Source organism: Myotis daubentonii, chromosome 11 (assembly GCF_963259705.1).
Source record: "Myotis daubentonii chromosome 11, mMyoDau2.1, whole genome shotgun sequence".
NCBI lineage: Eukaryota > Metazoa > Chordata > Mammalia > Chiroptera > Vespertilionidae > Myotis > Myotis daubentonii.
In genome coordinates, this window is record NC_081850.1 from 37,124,802 (window position 1) to 37,130,951 (window position 6,150).

The following is a 6,150-nucleotide window of genomic DNA, read 5'->3' on the forward strand; positions in this document are numbered from 1 at the left end:
CTGCACTGAGATTTATAGGTGTAGGGGAGGAAAAATAATTTTCCTTCTCCCCTTTTACGTTCTTCTGGCTGGACCAATAATCAAATCAATGTGAGACAGATTAATAGGAGAAAAAAATAACCAAATTTATTATATATGCACATATGGGGTTTCCACAAGAATATGGGGCTGGAGGAGAGATGGGGCAGTTGAGGCTCATATGACATATTCCATCTTGAGCTAAGGAGAAAGGGGTTGTGGTTTGGAATTTCAAAGGTCAGAAAGGCAATTTATATGGAGCTGGAAAAGCAAATGTTTGGTAAATAAATGTTTGCTGGGCCATCTTTAACAATGGGACCCAGAGAGGACTTTGGTCAAGGACTTGCTAGGTTCCTCCCTGTCTGTCACATGAGTTCATATTAAACTGTAGTTACCTATGATGATATCTCCCTTTGGGGGGCAGTTCTCCATCTAAATTCTTTTAAGCAGTTGGGGGAAGGTCAAAGGTTTTTCCTGAGTCTTTTCTTTCCAAAAAAATAACCAGCTTAAAATAATCAATATCCCAAAAAGGCATATTTTGGGGTGGCAAATTCTGCCCCCTTCCCCATAAGCAAACATTTAGGTAGAAAAACACTAATACGTCAATTCTATGAGTACTTCTTCAAACTGGGAACAAATAGATGATTCAGAGAAAAAAATTTAAACCAGAGTTTTTAGTTCACTGTATAGTAAGTCAGCCTTTCAGATGGGCTTCTCTGAGTTTCTGAGTGTTTGTGATATACACTTCCATACACAGTGAAAATATACAGGTTTCCATACAAACACACAAAAATATAACGAAAGTACCACAAATTTTGAGAATTTTCAATCAAGAAAATGAGAGAGAGAGAGAGAGAGAGAGAGAGAGAGAGAGAGAGGAGAGAAGGGAGGAATCATAAAATCTCCCATTTTATATCAGTTCATGCTTTATTCTACTTAGTATTTGGTATTCAACTATGAAGTTTAGGCCAGGATTACTATCCTCCATGCCATCATTTCTCTGGTGGTTAAAAATGACTCCACTCTCTCCTCATTGCCCCTCTGTCCAAAGCATATTTCAAAGGCCTCCTTCTTTCCACTTGTGACCTCTCTTGGCCTCCTCTTTGTGTATCTTTGTGTCATTTGATTTTGTCTTCACCTTCACAAGATTCCTCCCTCGATGTCTATGACAGACATTCTATCAATCATCTCAAATTTTCCTCTAGTTTCCCCCGCATCTTCTTTTTCTTACCTCTCTGGAAAGCCAACCTTCTTTACATTGTATCTTACCTATTTTGTTTAACAAATAATTAAATAACACTTACCTTGCCCAAGAGTCAAGGGTTTGATTCTGGTCAAGGGCACATATCTGGGTTGGAGGTTCCATCCCTGGTGTCTCTCTCACCATGGATGTTTCTCTCTTCTCTCTCTCTCTCTCTCTCTCTCTCTCTCTCCCCCCCCCCTCTCCTCTTTCTCCTCCCTTCCACTCTCTCTAAAAATCAATGGAAAGAAGAATATCCTTGAGTGAGGATTAGCAAAAACAAACAAACAAACAAACAAATACAAACACCTTGTACCAGAGCCTGTTCCAAGCTCTTTACCAGCATTAATTAATTAATTAATTAATTAATTACAGCCATTAAGTAACGACATTATCCCTACTTTGCAACTGGGAAAACTGAGGCTCAGAGAGGTTGGCTTGCCCAAGGTCACAACCTGGTAAGAGATAGATTCATTTCCAATCCTGAAGTTTTGCCTATCTCCCAGGTATTTCCACTTGAATATATTTAAATTCCACAGATACAAAACTAAAACTCTCCACCTCTTCTACCCAATTGTAAGCTTGCTATCCCTTCATACTCACCCATTTCTGTTGGCAGGACTATTTCCCTGTTTGTCAGGTTTAAGACTTTGGAGTCATCTCGTGGGGGGAAAGCAGGAAATCTGGTTCTGGCTTCAGCTTTTCACTCCTGGGTGATCCTAGCGAGTCACACCCTGTTTGGATCACAGAGTGCTTGGTCTTAAAATGACACCATCCGTTCACCTCTCTGAACTTTATGATTGTGTCAGCTCTAGCTTCTTCCTCTTCTTTACCCTTCAAATCTAATCACCTACCAAGGCCAGTCATGTATTCTTTATTTTTACAAACATCACTCCTTTATAAATATCACTGTTCTTACCCCTTCCATTCTAGTCAGGCCCTTGTAAATTAATATCTAAATAACAGAAATAAGATTGAAAATGGCCTCCTCGCCTGTACTTTCTCCTTATTTCAATTGAACCTGACTCTACCACTGTATTAATTTTACTAAAATATTTGTTTTATCATGTTTCTTCTCTACTCAGCTAACTTTAGTGGCTTTCCATAGTCTCTACGACCAAGTGTGACCTTCTCCCACTGGCTTATAGTGGCTTCTCCACTGCACGGAACTAGCTCTATCCTGTACCTCCCAGAGGGAAGATCTCCCACTTGTCCCTGGAGGAGGAGTGTTTTTCTTTACTTGGGGCCTCCTCTGCTTATGTCATTCTTTCTGTCATCTTTACCCGACATCCTTCAAGGAATATTTGTCCCCATCCTTCAGAGTTTGACTCAAGTTGGTAAATTCCACCTCTACCTAAAAGGGTATCTCTTTCAGTCTGACAGCACCCTTTAATTATGAAAAAGTGTAGGTGGTCACCAATAAACACAACCTAATGGAATGCAAGGTCTATGGGACTATAGATAAAACTATATCCATGTGTACATCTTGCTTATTCCCCAAACCATTCAAGATCTCCATCAGATTTTATTTAAATTTCACCTTCTGTGACCATCAATTAATATTGCAATGCCCCCTTCCCAAGTCCAGATACTTCCAAACTCCCTTTTCAACTTTGTTTTTTTAAGCAATTATCACTCTCTGACATACTGTATGTTGTTGTTTTTTTAATATATTTTATTGATTTTTTACAGAGAGGAAGGAAGAGGGATAAAGAGTTAGAAACATTGATGAGAGAGAAACATCGATCAGCTGCCTCCTGCACACCTCCCACTGGGGATGTGCCCGCAACCAAGGTACATGCCTTGACTGGAATCGAACCTGGGACCTTTCAGTCCGCAGGCCGACGCTCTATCCACTGGGCAAACCGGTTAGGGCTGTATGTTTTATTTGTTTGTGTGTTTGGTGTCTTTCATGTTTCTAGAATGTAAGTTCCATGGGTGCAGGGATTTTTTTTTTTTTGTATTACTTATTCATTGCTCTATCTCTATTGCCTCAAAAAATACCCATCCCATAGTAGGTTGAGTAAATGAATAACTGCCCCAGTATTGGACACAACAGAAACTCAATAAATTCTTATTAAAGTGAACTTGAATGAGTGGCCAAGTTTCATGTGTCTTTCAGGAGGAAGTAAGAATCTGTTTTATCTTCTCGAGTATTTCAATTGTGCTTTTCTATGAATGCCTTCCAGCTTTTTGTTTGTATTTATCTCTTGCATTGAGAAATGAAACCAGCTCTAGCAAACAGATATCTTTATTGTTGTCTTATAACTGAGGAAAGATACAGAAAGTTCCGTGTGCTGGTATTTAAAGCCAGTCATAGCTCAGACATTAGAATTTGGAGTTCTTCATTTTCTCCACTTCATTTTTTTGTATTATCAGAAGAAGTCTATAAATATGAAAAGAATAAAGATTAAGAAACTTTCCCTTATCAGGTTCAAACAAGGAACTGCAGCATATATAAACCGGAGACAAAGGGACACAGGCAGTACTTTTTTGTTTTATTTTTCCCATTAGTGAGGGAGAGAGCAAACTTTTCCCATTTGGGGACCCCTCCCCAGGGGGTCCCCTTTGGGGACACCTCTGCCCAGATGGAGTTTGTATCTGCTGCCAATAAACTTCTACATTTTTATGAAAGAAAAAAAAAGAAACTTTCCCTTAAAATTATCACGGTGATATATACATATACATGCACATATTATATGGTTTTATATGTACACTTTACTATATATATTAGTATTTTAAATTTAGAATTTAGATTGTATTCTAATGTACAACATTATTTCATATTCAATAGGAATATTTATACCATAGAATTTTATAACTAGAAAGACCTTAAAGTAAGTCACAAATAAATTAATTCTCTCATCATGTTTGTGCCTTTTATTTATTCCCCAAACATTTACTAGGGGTTTACCTTATGTCAAGCTTCTGAACTAAATGACACTAGTGGCAAACAATTAACAATATTTCCTCCGACTTCCTAGAACTCATGGTTTAGGAATGAGCCACACATTATGAAGGATGAAAGAGGCTTGAGTTCTGTGTGTCCATGCAGGAGGTCATTGCCACACAAATTCTGTGAGTGTGAGGAAGCACAGAGAGGAAATGATTTATTCTTGTGGAAGAGGGTGTTGGCAGAAAGACTGACGCTGAGGAAAGAATGACTTGCCAACGAAGTGACATGGGAACTGGGTGTTAAGTAGGCATTGGAGTGTGTTCAAGATGTTTCAGGCAGAAGGAACACTAGATGCAAAGGCAGAGAGCCTGGAGACACCACTGCCTATCGCAGGAATTAAAAGGGAGATGGGAGCTCAGGGGCACAGAGTGAAGTGGCAAGAAATGAAGCTTTGAAAGTGGGCAGGCCTGAGTGTAAGGGTCCTATCAAAGAATTTGGACTTTATCCCACAGGCTATGAAAACGACCGAACGGTGATAGCTGATTCTGTATCTTGGTCATTGTCTCTTGAAATCTACTTCTCGCCACCGGGCAGTCCACAGTAAGGACTGTCCAGTAGGGTACGGGCACAGGGTGGAAAGAGTTATGCCTCCCAAATCTGGCACTACCATCCTTCTCTTCCTCAGCCAACACACTGGATACAAATGAAGAAATAAAAAGTTCTTTACAGGAGGATTTAGGCAATTTCCCCAAAGTCATGTCTCATAGAGAGAGGGGAGGTTTATGAAGGAGACAGTCAGGTGCTGGCCGTCTAGTCTGGTTCCCTCTGCCCTGGCTGAGATGCCCCACGTGGACATGGTCATTGCCTCATTCCTGCCTCCCAACTCCCTTCCTAACTTACCTCAGGCCTGTCTATTTGCCCACTTCCCCATCAGTCTACTTCCCTCTTCATAAAGAAAGAATCAGTTCCCCATGTCTCAGTTTGTTCTTATGTCTGGGCAATTTTCCAGGCATCTGCTAAATGTTGTACTTTCTCCTCTCCCCAGCTTCTGCTGTCTCTGCAGAGGGAAAAGTTGGGCTCTGATCCATGCTTGCTGGGATTTGGTGGTGGGCTTCTATTCCGGGCTACAGTTGACATTCATCATATAGAAAGTGTGGTTAATAGTGGTACCTCTTTCCAGGATTGTTGTAAAGATTAAGTAATGTAACACTCTTATAGTGACATGTAATTTATTCCTGTTGTTATCATTATCTGTGATATCTATTGCAGCGCATTTCTAAAACTCCAAATAAAAATGGCTTTATCTATTAGTTTATTAGCCAAGAAAACCAGAGGAAGGCAGTCCAGGACTAGGTTAGCAACTCAACAATGCTGTCAAGCATCCCGGTTCTTTCCATCTCTCCACTCTGCCATCCTTAGCACGTAGGCCTTTGGTTTTCACTCTTATAACTTCATGGCTATAAGATGGTCCCCATGATCCCAAGCAGGCACAGCACACACCAATACCCCAAGTAGGAAAAAAGAAGTACGTCTAGGCTTTCTCCAGGTGAGGACTGCCTTGCCCAGCAGTCTTCCAGGAAAACATGCCTTTAGAACTCACTGACCAGAAAGAGTGCCATGCCTCCCCTCAGCTGCAAGGGAGGCTGGGAAAGAGCATCTGGAGACAGGAGTGGGTAATCATGTTTGGCTTAGAACTACTGATTCATTCTCTGGAGCTGCCAAAACACAAGAGGGAGAAAGGGGAGAATAGCTGTTGGGTGAGCAGTGAACAGAGGTTGCCATACCACTTTCATTGAGAAGATTCAGTAAGATAGTGTACATAAAGGACAGAGCACACTATTGGATATCAAGTATGATCTTAGAACATGTAGGCTTTGATTATATTATTACTCGACACTGTGTTGCTTTAAAGCTGTATAAATTGATAGAAAGGAGGAGAGACGCAGAGAAACATCCAACTATCTCACACCGATAGTATCCCACGTGCACCGAGATG